The 12,160-nt window shown below is 45.4% G+C and overlaps 1 protein-coding gene across 3 annotated transcripts in view; it reads right to left on the bottom strand.

Annotated features, from left to right (window-relative positions):
• The window catches only part of CAPN6 (calpain 6), a 59,108-nt gene extending 54,765 nt beyond the window's left edge, over positions 1-4,343 (bottom strand). The window contains exon 1 of one of the 3 annotated variants that reach the window (XM_068152007.1): positions 4,262-4,343. The gene's annotated coding sequence lies outside the window, so the exon portion shown is untranslated. Of the gene's footprint in view, positions 1-1,009; positions 1,050-3,867; positions 3,989-4,261 lie in introns of those variants that run through there. The other 2 variants (XM_068152008.1, XM_068152009.1) reach the window with 2 other exon arrangements.
• Between the last annotated feature and the right edge of the window lie 7,817 nt (positions 4,344-12,160).

Genomic DNA, 12,160 nt, shown 5'->3' with positions numbered 1-12,160 from the left:
AGCCCCAACCAGCTTATGGTTTTGGTTTATTTCCCTAACCACAGAAACAAAACAAAACACCCCACCAAAACCAAACCAACCAACCATCCACACACCCCCAAAAATCCCTTTGTGTGTTTTCCAGCCTCTGGGCTGAGCTCCCCAGCATTTCACCTTTCTGTTGTGAGTAGCCCCACAGCTTACCCCAAGGGTCTACAAAACCATGGCAAATAATCCCCCCTGCTATCAGCAGGAGTACAGGAGGTCCTACATCTCTCAGCTTGCAACCACTGAGCTTTTAAGTCTTTGTCAGAGTTGCTCTTTTTCTGGTGAGATCCCTATTTTGATTGGAAAAAAGGATTTCAGCAGAACAGTGAAGATGAGCCAGTGCAGGTCCCCTTTGAAATCGAGCTCGGCAGAGTCCCCTCCTCAGCCTGAGCATTTCAATTTTACTTACAGTTAATCTCAGAGGTGCTTCCCACTGTCAGAGCCAGCAAGAGTAGAGCTAAATCACATTCACCACAGTGGCAAATACCAGCTCCTGGCATTATTAGCAGCCTTCAATTAAAGAAACATTCACTTGAAATTCAGTTCTTCACAGGAGCATTAAGCTGAACTTCAAGTACTATTTCCACTATCCCTTACATTTCTCTATGTTCACATTTTGATGCTTTAAACTTTTTCCTCCCCAGATGCTGCAGAATATCCCCAGCAAACAAGACTGACTCACTCTCCAGATGGGCACAGGAGGGAAAATTACACTCTCACTACCATTAAATTCATGCAATAAGCACACAAAAACTATCAGAAGTAATCTCAGCTCGTTTCTGTTACTCCATGTAACTAAGCAGTACACAGGGTAAAATGCCAGAGAGAGAAGTTACTGCAGGAAGAGTTCAGGGACACAGGGACAGCAAGCACTTCCAAGGCAAACACTGCCAAGCAGCTGCAGTGTACTCTCCATCCTCAATGAAACTCCTCTTCCAGGAAAAGGCTTGGTGCATCACAACATGGAAATTTTATCACTCACCCTACTTTTCTGTTCCAGTTGCAGGACTCAGGAATTTCCATGCAAAGGACCAGGACTAAAAGAGCAAAGTGCATTTCTAGCCAGTATTTAACACCACAGTTGAACAGCTTAGAACATGAAGCTGCTTCTTCCAGCAAGTAGATCCTGAGATGAAACTGCCCAAGCTCAGTCACACCCCAGCCTCGGGACCACATTCCTGCAGTTCCAGGAGCCCCTGTCTAGAAAGGCCACAGAGGAATGCCAGAAAGCATACACTGTGCTCTGGTTTAATCCATTTGCAGGTACCAGCTTGCTTTTGGTTCATGCAAACAGTAGCCTTAGCATTAATAGTCAACACCTGGTTCTTGGGTTGCTCTTTCATCACTGCAGTTGGACCTCTACCTTGGCAATGTACAAACACACCCCCCACCCCTCCAACTATGTTGTTTCAATAGTCACTTATCACCAAACCTCAGAGCTACTATGAGAGCAAAACAGGGACTCAGGTATGTCATTATTTGCAAACATTGCTTAGTGTGTTCCCAAACATCTTTCTCAAAACTCAGAGCTTGCTTCAGAATACTGAGTGCTTCCACAAAAGTAGCCCTGCAGCCAAAAGCTTCAAATTACTGTTTTGGTTTAAACCAATTAAAGACATTTCCAGGGCTCCAGCTGGAAAAAGTTACTGCCTTCTCTTCCTGGACAGAAGAATCACAGGTCCTTACAAAGCAGTGACTTTGCAAATCTGTATTCAGAGGGCAGGAGAATTTAAAGCAGTAGACAAGCTGCCACTTCACATACGCTGCAGGTTCATGATCTTGACTGTTTCACTGTACTGGTGGATCAAAAGCATCACTGCCCATAACATAGAGCCTTGTTACTGGTAAGATTCTTTAAATAGGTAAAACATGGTGACTGCCCTAGGAGTCTTTATGATGGATTGGGTAACTTCTCTTCTGTATAAGCCAATATAAAGTGTAAAGTCACCACTAAATCCATATGGTGAGAGTGTGCAATTGCATTAGTGAGAACGTATTCAGTTTGGATCAGGTTTGAAGCATAAGATAATTTAATAGCACCTAGTCTGGTATTAATGGCTGTGATCTCAGGGCTTTGTTTTAGTCTCAGTCATTTTGGATGGCAAGGCATGTAATGCCAAGTTTTATTGCATGCTCTGAGGATACCATGATTGTGCAGCCTTAGCCCTCCTTTCATTGAGCTTTTGGGTTTTTCAACAAAATAGGGTAAACTTTACTATTTATGGCCTCTGTATAGGCGTATAAAGGCTTGTCTAGCTCAGAGTAAACACTGGCTTTACTCCCTCTCTCCTCTCCTTGCCTTTTGTGAGAGTTTAATCCCAGCATAGTTGCCTATGAAATAGCTTTTAACCATTGGGCAAAGATTTAAAGAGTCAGCAGCAAAGCACACTTTTGTCTCCACCTAATCAGTTTCCAGGTGAAGCCTTCAATGGCTACAATGCTTCAAGGGCATTGTGAGCAGAGACAAAATTCCAGGGCTCCTTTCCTTCAAATCAGCTGAATGTTGCAAGGACCAGGATGCCAGGGCCTGAGCTCCCTGAGCTGGCATGCAGACCTGCAGCAGGAAGGGTGCCTCAAGGGCAGCCCAACAGCCCGACTGCTCATGCCAAACACAGAATTACTTCTCAGAGAAAAGGCAGAGGCCATTGATGTCAAAAAGCAGCACATGCTACCCTGCTCCCTCCAATCAAACTAGAAAAGTGTGCATTTGACCACTATTTTGTGTGGCTTTTGGTTCTGTTCACACAGAAATTGCTGGAAGGCTTCCAAGACCCCAAGGGGCTCAGCCAGAGGAACAATTTGTTTGACAGCCACAAATGGGAATCCATGGTGTATCAAGCAGCTCTGTGGTACTGAACAAGTACTAAGTTAAAGGTACACAAAGTCCAAAAGATATAGGCATATGTGGCACTTAACAGTTCAGGCATTAAGCAGTAGCTTGAATCAAGTCTTTTAGACTACTACATCTTAGCCTTAAGGCCCCAAGGTTTGTCTGTCCCCACTGCAGATGCTCAAGCTCCTTGCTCAATCTCAGCGAGCACCCAGAAATCCAAACCTCTCCACACATCAGGAGTCTGAGAGTCTGACTCCTAGAGCACCCTGGGTGGCAGTGCAAGGAGGAATATGTGGAACAAATCAACATATTCACATTTGACTGCAGCTGACATTCAAGATTAAAATGCTTTTCTAAACAGCCCTGCATCAGCACTGTGACCATGTGCTACCTTTCCAACAGGTCTCTGAAGCAAGTACTCAGGGTGGACTTTTCTATTTCAGGACAGCAATTGCCACTTGCTCATTTTATGCTGCTGCTTTGTTTTCTTAATGAAAGGAGCACTGTTTTGGGCACTGTATATTGCATCTTGAGGACAAAAGTGGCTATGGGAGACATTTATAAGGATATGCAGGCAGTCAGGAGTTTCCAAAGTGCACAGGTGCCTGCATACTTCAAGAAACTTCCCCTCCAGTGTCTTCCACTATCACCTCAAAACCAGACATATTTGCAGCTAAGGAGAAAGAGGTACCATGCCTGTAATTTCATACAGTAGATGTCAATTGTTAATCCAAATCAAGAGATCAGTAACAAGCTCTAAAGAAAACCCTAAGAGCAGTATCTGTTGATTTGCATAAGCACAGCTTTTCTGACAGAGCCATGGGAAGAAAACTTTCATCAGAATTCCAGTATTTCCCAATTCTGCCTTTTCATAAATGTCAGTTTAATATAAAACCATGATGGAAAATTAATGTGTAACTCCCTGCCAGGCCCCTCCATTATTTTATATATTACTTTAGATGCAGTGTAAAAATCTCTTCTTCCCGTGAACAAAGTGAAATACCCACCTGAATTTCACAATGAAGAATCCACGGAGCTCAGAAACAGGATGGAGAATGGAATTATGAGCACTGAGATCAAATCACACTTTATCAGCCTGGCCCTCTTATTAAGTATAACTGCTAATGATGCCTGTCGAGAGAAGACCAGCTTTAGACTGGTTATCCCAGAAGAAATGAGAGCAACCATGCTCTGCAATAAAGCACAATGAGCGCTTGGCTCAGGGTTAGCACACAGTCGAGATGTGACTTTCTGAAAGAAATGTGCATTACTGCAGTATACAAAAGCATTTCCTCAGTGTGCCAGCTGAACTGCTGACTATGAGCAACACAGAGTTTTCACCCTGGTGATAAAGGTGCAGATCAAGTAAACACCAGTTTACAGGCCACCTCTGGTACTTACCTGGCTGAGGTCTGTCCCTGCTCTCAGGCACACCAAACTCCAAAACGACTCCTGCAAACAAAGATCCCTTCGGCTTCTTAACCTGGACTCCTTGGACTGTACCAAGATCACATCACCAGAGGGGTGTGTTTTGGGATGACCCTTCAAGTGATGAGTCACAGGGACATCAGGAAACCCTCTAAGCTGACCCAAAATGCAGAGCCTTGTTTACTCCTGGTAAACTGTTCATTAGCAGTGACTGGGGCAGCAACTGTAAATGAACTCTGACGGGGATGAGGCGAGGCCATTTGGCAAGAGTTGCTGGCAATATTTTTGTGTGTAAGAAACAGTGCAGATTAATGTGCACCATGAAAAAAAATATATTCCTTATTAGGCTGCACGCTATTCCTCACTTGCATAAAGGCATCATCAATGCCTCTGCATGTCCCTTCCAGTAATAGCCTGTTGAGACTGTAGAGAAGAGTCACAGACAGCTTCTGTGAGATTCACAGGTGGATGAGGTTGGGTAGATCAGGAGATGCAGCCAGACTCAGTGGCTGGCACTGTGCCCCTGACTCTCAGCACTATGCTGAGCTTGTAGCACCTCAGGAACAGCTCTTGTTTGCTGCTGGGGACTTTCTCCTGGCTTGACTGTTTATGATCTAGAAGTGCCTAATTATGCTGTTCCCATTTCACTTGTGGGGAGAGAATTGACCTGAATGAGGAAGAAGCCATGTATGTATGGGAGAGCCACAGAAGAGGCTCCAGAGATCCCTAGCCACAGCCCTAAGGAAACTGAGCTGCTCCTGGGCTCTGCACCACTGCAATTCAGCTGCCGTTATCTCTGAGCCTTCATGAATCTGCCCGTCCCTGTGCAAACACTCATCCCATCTTGCTTCTCTGACCCTGTGATAGTAAAGGAAGAGATATCACTTCCTGAGGATAACAATGAAGGTTAGAACTCTGGAAGTAATACATTTGTCTGTCTATGGTAAAATGAAAGACAGGACAAAAATAAACTCCCATTAAGAAAACTTCTCTGCTCAGCCCCAGACTCATTATGTATAAATCCTAAGTATTTGAACTTGACATGATTTTTTTCCTCCTTTGAGGATTATAACACTTTCATTTTACCATTATGTAGCTTTTATTTATATTTAGTAAACACAGTCCAATTTTTGAACAAGCAGGATTTCAGAACAGGTTACCACATTTCATTTGTGCCAGTAGGTTTAAGCAGTCTCTTTAATTTTATCATAACTGGTCTGTGTTTACAAATAGGTCCATTCCTTCTCTCAAACTTTGCTATTCAGCAAATCTCCTACTTGCCTAAAGGAATTTTGATCTCAGGGGATGAGTTACATCCAGAAAATACTTTGAAGATGAAATGTTAAGTAGTATCATACATTTTTGTACTGCAAGGGTCGCTGCAGGAATGTTTGTTCTCTTACAAACCACTTACCCAACTTCCTTTTGAAGGCATGCTGAAATTTGGACAGAAAGTCCCTGAAAGCTGCCTGGAAGTTTTAACATTTAATGGGTAAAAAAGGCCTACGTACTACAGGCATGTGTTTTCAATTTGTGACTGAGAAAGCAGCCTGGAGTTTAAATCATAATAAAAATTTCAACATTTGCTTTTATATATATATATACACACACACCACACACTGTGATTCATTTGCACAGGTGAGGAAAGAACATGAAAAAACCCATGAGTACAACAAAATTCTACTTTACATGAGCTGATGATAAATACTCACAGCTTATATAGACATGTACTCACAGTAGCTGCCTTTGATCCAGTGTGGAACAAAACCTTGAGAACTTTTCATACAAATACTAAGTCTGGGGGCATAATCCCAGAATTTTATGTGATTTATCTGGGCTGAGGAGGAGCTCTTGCTGGAAGCCTTGTCAGAAACAGGAATGCCTTTAGACAGGCAGCAAGATGAGCCACTTTGGCAGCAATCAAAGACAAACAGACAGCTCTGGTTTTGCTGCAGAACCATGGCAGAAGAAGCTTGTAATTCAGCAGGAAAAGCCAAAACATTCAAGGAGACATTCTTACATATACTGCATAGTCTGGAAAGAGGCCTCACTTACAATAGACAGTTTAACCTTCCAGTATCATACCTGAAATCCTTAGATGTTCCCAGTAGCCTTTAGCCTTCCTGTTGTCCTGAGCATGATCATCACATACTCCTTTAGGCTGGTTTACATCCATGACTGTGTTGCATCTCTGGGTGTGTCCAGTTTTCCCATTGCTGTCTCATGCAACCTGCTAACACCCCCAGAGCAGTGCCCTACCACCCTCTCCTCTGCTCTAGACTTGCTGCTTTCCAAATTTGCCTTGGGCCTGCACCCTCAGCAGGCAAACAGAAGCCCAGAGCTGGTCCTTTGCATAAAGACACAGAACAAGCAAAGAAAAAAACCTGTGCCTATGCTCAGAACTCATCCATATCCCCATAAATACATGCCTTTCCCTAAAAGGGGAAACCTTGCCATCTGCACCTCCTTCAAGGTCTTCTCCAACCTTAATGATTCTATGCTTCTCCAAGTTCTCCACAGAAATCACTCTCCTGTAGCAGGTGGTGCTGATGAATGCTGTCAGCTGTGCCTAATACAGGATCACTCACAGCTGCAGAGGACTTTGCAACATCTCTTTGCTACAATCTGGCTGCATTGCAGCCTTGATATGGCTATAAGGAGCTGTTTTGACCCAAGCAGTGTCTTCTGGCTCTGCCTTCCTGTATAGTTATCAGAAAAACCGTACACAGAACAGCTATGGGTTTATCAAGGCAGAGAGCAGAATCTTTGAACAGTTACTAATGTGGTTAGAGGTGTCCCAAATGACAGTGCTAATGGATATCAGCATTACTTGTGGCTACTAGAATAAATAAGCTCTAATGATTAGACAAAAAGCTGTTCCTTTAGGATCAACTTGACCCTTTATCCCAAGTGGTAAATGCAGCACACCTCCCACTTCCCACAGAAGCCTGCAATTTGCAGGCTTTGGGAAAAACAAGGCAGCACTGACATCTCTCAGAATTCCTTGAGGAGCAAGACTAACAGCAGGCATTTGAAGTTATTTCTGAGGCAGACAGGTCATGGGGAAAAAAGAGACTAAAGAGGATCAGAGGAACAGGGCTCCAGAGAAGACACAGCATGAGTGAATGGGCCCAGGACTTCTCAGATACAAAGCTGGCTTGCCTATGAGCGCTTCAGAGCTTAGCTCTCCCTCCGCAGCAAAACAGTTGCTCAGCACAGCAGGGAAGCCTGTGCTCACCATTGCAGCACCATGGCTGTATCCTGCAAACTCGTGCAAGACCCTAAAGAGAGACACAGCCATCTCTGTGAGCAGGATAGGGCTTGTGGGACTTGTCTCCTCTGCAAAGGCACATAGTGCATGCTGACCACTATGACTGGAAGCAGGATCATGGAGGGGTGAGTTGAAGAGCTATATAGTTCAATGAACCTGAGTGCTGGGTGCCAAGTGGTCACAACAACCTCCTTCCAGGCTTGGGGCACAGTGGCTGAAAAGTGCTTGGTGGAAAAGGCCATGGGGGTGTTGGTCAACAGGCAGCTGAACATGACCCAGCAGGTGCCCAGGTGTCCAAGAAGGCAATGGCACCCTGGCCTTGATCAGCAATAGTATGGCCAGAAGGACCAGGACAGGGACTGTCCCCTTGTACTGGGCACAGGTGAGGCCACACCTTGAATCCTGGGTTCATGTTTTGGCTCCTCACTACAAGGACAATGAGGTGCTGGAAGGAGTTCAAAGAAGGCTAACAAAGCTCGTGAAGCATCTGGAGAAGAGTCATCTGAGAAGCAGCTGGGGGAACTCGGTTTCTTTAGCCTGGAGAAAAGGAGGCTGATGGGACACCTCACTCTCTACAACTCCTTGAAAAGAGACTCAATGATTTTAAAGGTCTTTTTTCTACCTAAACATTTCTACCTCTCCATGACTGGGTCGGCGGGTGCGCAATTCTACACCTTTCTTTGCAATAGGTCTCCCTTCGCCAACGCCTCCGGCTCTGCGGGGTTCCGCGGCCAAGGCTCGGGAGGATCCACGCCTCCGGCAGCGGGCGGTACTGGCCTTCCGCCGCAGGCCGCTAGGTGGCGAGCCCGCCCAAGGGTGCGCGACTGGCCGCTGGAGCCAAGCGAGGCGCTCTCGCGCTGCCTCTGCATGCCGCCATCTTGGTGATGGCAGCGCCGGGGAGCCGCGGTAGTCTGAGTGGACCGCGTCCCTGAGTCTGTGCCCAGCAGTGTACAGAGAGGAAAGTGGCACTGAGATAGGAGGAAGAGGCAGGCTCCCCCTCCACAGGCAGCTGTGCCATTCGGCAATTAATTTTGCTTTCTTGTGGTCCCGTGGATGAAGCATGTTTTTCGCCACGAGTGACATGGCAGATGCTCTCCGTGGAGGTCTGGAGCTGTCCACGGCGGTGCGGAGCTCACCCTGGCAGCAAGAGCCCTGCGGCAGGGCAGCGAGACAGACGTTTTCGGAGGCACGCCGGAAACATGATAGGCTGCCATTTACCATTAGTGTAGGCAGATGTCAATCGTGCTGAAAAACACACATGAAAACTCCCCGAGGGGCTTGCAGCATACAGGCGTTTCCTTCTCTTTGAATTGCCATTTGTATTCCGAGTGTTCTGTACACACAAAATACTTAAAACATTGCCTGTATCACTCTTGTTTGTCGATGGGATTTGGATAAAGCTGGTCCTGTCTCAGGGTCCTGAGAAAAGCTCTGAGGCTGATTTTTTTTTCCCCTTCTCCAGCTGAGACCTCCAGGAGCGGCGGCCCTCTGAAGCAGGCTTAAATCAAAGCCTCCTTTAACATCAGGAGTTAGAAGGGGACTTGGTCATGCCTGCTCCGTCACTCATGGTCTGTGGGGTGCTGCAGCTGCAGCAGGAACGTGTCCTGAGCCTCTCCTGAGCGTGCAGTGCAGCGCTGAGCTCCCAGGCTAAAGGTTCACTTTGCTTTTCCCAGTTACAACACTTACCCTAGCGATGCTTACTGCACTTCACCTCAGGTTTAGAGCCCCTGAAGTTTTCCCTTGAATGCCTGACCACTTATTTATTTATTTATTTATTTATTATTAAATGAAAGCCTTTCTTCTTGCAGTTTTAGATCTCATCTCTGCTACTGATTTCAGGCGCTGATAACTCTTAGAAGCTCTTCTGGTTTTTACATGTGAAACTCTTTACTCAGATTCTGAAGATTTACTCAGATTCCCTCCTTCTGGCAGCTGAAATCCAAAGAAATTCTAAGCCCATTGGTCATCTGCCCTGTGTTTTGGCTGGTGACTCCTCAGATCCCACAGAAATCTGTGGCCACATTGGGAGCTGAAACTAGCTCTCCTGAGTTGTAGCCTACTGGTCTAATTACTCTTTCCCTATTGTGATTTCCTAACACTTTTAAAAGTCACAGCTGATCTACTTTTCTGACCAGCAGCAGAGTATCTTGAGTCATTTAGACTTAGAGATTTAAGGATATTAAGGGCAGGCTTGTTTTTCTATATCTAAATGTGTGTCAGGGGGACAAAAAGGTGTTACTTAGTTTCAGCTTTAGTGGAATAAGCCATGAGAGGGTTGCTACATTTGCCCATGTGTGGTGGGAGTCTGTCCCACTGTACTTTGTCATGAGGCACTAGCATAAGGAATTGTCCTTAAATGTAGCTATGAGAAGGGCATGGGAGGACAAATTTGCCATTATTCTCAAGTTCTCCAGCACTACCTCCCTTTTCAGGTCTTCTCCCCATCCAAAGGACAACCTACTCATTTGCAGAGCAACAAAAGCTTGTCCTCATCTGACTGCATTTGGCTCATCTTCCTGCTGCCTATGCACAGTAGTACATGGGCGGTCGACCTCATTTGAGAGTTGATTTCATTAGAGATCAAGTGTGTTCCTCTCCTCACATATCTCAGTTATCTTCTTCCCTGATGAGGACTTCTTAATTAAGGCATGAACAATTTGTGACAGAACAGCATCTTCCAAAGATTTTCTGTCCTGGGTGTACAAATGCATGGTTCTCCAAAGGCCATTAATTACCAAAGGTAATCTGTCAATTTTAAATCAAGGTTTTGTTGCTGCATCCAGCTACAGATGCTGATCTACAGGCACTATAGCAAGAATCCTAGTTTACAGGCTGATTAGAGGTTTGGCTGTGTATGCATCTTCAGTGGGAAGGCAACTAAAGATGCAGGTCAGTCTGATGGGACTGATAAAGCAGTGATGCAATTGAAGTGGTACCACGGGGGTGTTTAGACTACTAATGTGTTTTTGCAGCTCTCCAGAGGGTCTCCTCATGGTTAGGAACACTTCTATCCCTTTGGACATCTCTGCATTAGAAGGTGGATAAACATTGACTGGTGTGTTTAGAGACCAGCAAGCAGCCAGCCTGTGGTGACAACCTCTGAGAGAAACTGTTTAAATCTCGAGATTTTTATGCCACATGGGGAAAGGGTGGACCTGAGAAAATGGCCAAACTCATGATGGGTTGCCCTGGACTCAGGAAGACCCAAGAGTTGAATACAGATGCTGAACATCATTTCCAGTGATCCAAAATCCTCCTCAGTCTCCACATGCCATTCAAAGCAGTAAGCCTGCTGTGAAATCTTGTTGCTGTGAGTGGCAGCTTGTGTCACCAAACTGATGCGTTGCTGGGGACCTCTGGAAAGAACCTGTTCCTCCTCTGCTCCGGTTGCTTTTCTGGCTGTCTCTCTCTGCCAGTGACTAGAAGAGCAGAGGTGTAACCAGCTTAATGGCACATGGCTGTATGTAGGTGCTAAAAGCACCCTCTAAACACTGAAATTAGCAGCTGACACGTCATGACTGGAGCACAGTTGTTAGAAGAAAAAACTCAAATCTTTTCTAAACAGCAGTTTGAGTGCCAACACTTGTTTGGGTGCACCAGCTGTGTGAAGATCTATGCTTAAATGGATTTCCAGCACAAGCAAGAAGCAGATTTGACTTGTTCAGCATCCTTCACTGCATCTCATTATTTACAACCACCTTGCAGCACAGCAGTGGCCTGACTGGGGGACTCCATCCTGAGCAAAGCAGGAGAGAGAAGGTGCTTCTTCACAATGACAAAACACTGTAGTAAAACCCAGCTGTAGCTAGTGGCCTAAACACTGGACTTTTGAAAGGAGCAGGAATGGGTGTCACTGCTCAACCCCTGCAGGGAGATGTGCTTCTCTGAAGGCTTTGCAGGGTCCAATTGCCACACTAGTTTCAGGCTGTGAGCATGTGACTGTAGCTGTGTTCCTGATGGCTGCCTGTACCATGCAGAGGTAAAAATCTGTTTTGCAAGACCTTTCCTTCTTTTCAGCCCCAGACACATCAGTGAGGTTTGAGGCCTCAGAAAAGTGAGATACACTGAAGCAAATGCTTGCATCATTTAAAACCTGCAGATTGGGGAGGAGCAGAGTCACAGTCAGTGTGGAGGAGAATGTTCCTGGGACTCAGGGTGAACAGATTTCTGTCAAACATTTTAAAACTCAGTAGAGCTTCTCGCAAATAAAATCCACAGGTTACCAGTGAGTGATTATTGTTATTTGCAGGGGCAAAGGGATGTGTGTGGTAACTGAAGTCATACTCTGTAAAACATTACTCCTGCTCCCTACACTTACACAAAGAGTTGATAATTTTATAGAGGTGTAACACTGAGACTTCAGTTGTTTGATGTACCACACTGAGCCCAGGTATCACTCATATTAACAAGACTGCAGATACAGGGCTGAGTGCCTACAATTTCAAGTCATTGGAATTCTCGTTTACTTTTGGGCTCTAAAATGAGACCTTTTTGATTTGGTTCCCATTTTAAAAAGAAAACCCAGCTATCCCCAGTGGACATCTGTTTGCAGGTGTGCAGTGTCTCACCACGGTAAAGGTGATACTGGCACAGAAAACTAT

Source organism: Melanerpes formicivorus, unplaced genomic scaffold (assembly GCF_026170545.1).
Source record: "Melanerpes formicivorus ecotype bairdi unplaced genomic scaffold, bMelFor1.0.p_v2 SCAF_22, whole genome shotgun sequence".
Lineage (NCBI taxonomy): Eukaryota > Metazoa > Chordata > Aves > Piciformes > Picidae > Melanerpes > Melanerpes formicivorus.
This window is presented reverse-complemented; position numbering and strand designations above follow the sequence as displayed.